The sequence below is a fragment of the Branchiostoma belcheri genome, unplaced genomic scaffold, assembly GCF_001625305.1.
Source record: "Branchiostoma belcheri isolate BF01 breed outbred unplaced genomic scaffold, Haploidv18h27 scaffold114, whole genome shotgun sequence".
In the NCBI taxonomy this organism is placed as follows: domain Eukaryota; kingdom Metazoa; phylum Chordata; class Leptocardii; order Amphioxiformes; family Branchiostomatidae; genus Branchiostoma; species Branchiostoma belcheri.
The window spans coordinates 347,416-347,862 of record NW_017802536.1 but is presented as its reverse complement, the minus strand read 5'-3'; positions in this window follow the sequence as shown (position 1 = coordinate 347,862).

The window sequence follows — 447 nt, the reverse complement described above, 5'->3', positions numbered from 1 at the left end:
GGGGGGGGGCTGTTCTCATTCGTATAATAAAATATAATTTATTTATGTCATACCTGTGCAGCAATAACGTTTGATAAAGGTGTTCCGGCCCGTGTTCGGATTGGGGTTTCCAAATGTTTCATAGAATAATTCGAAACTGTGTTACACGCACCTAGTGTTACACGCACCGAGTGTGCCACATTCGAAACTTTGATCACAAAATTCGGATAATGAAATTGACGCTCTAAACAAAAAATTGACACTTTTTGTTTACGTTTAGATACAGCACATTTAGGCACATTTCGCATTAAGTTGTCTGTTTTCTCTGGTGGGTATGACACAAATTAAATACAACACGGTGTATCACGCATCAGACTCGGTCCCAGCCCTCCGGGGTCGGATCACCCTCCGGCCTTCGGGTGATCCGACAAACAGTCGGACTGGTACCTCAGACGATACGGAATACAC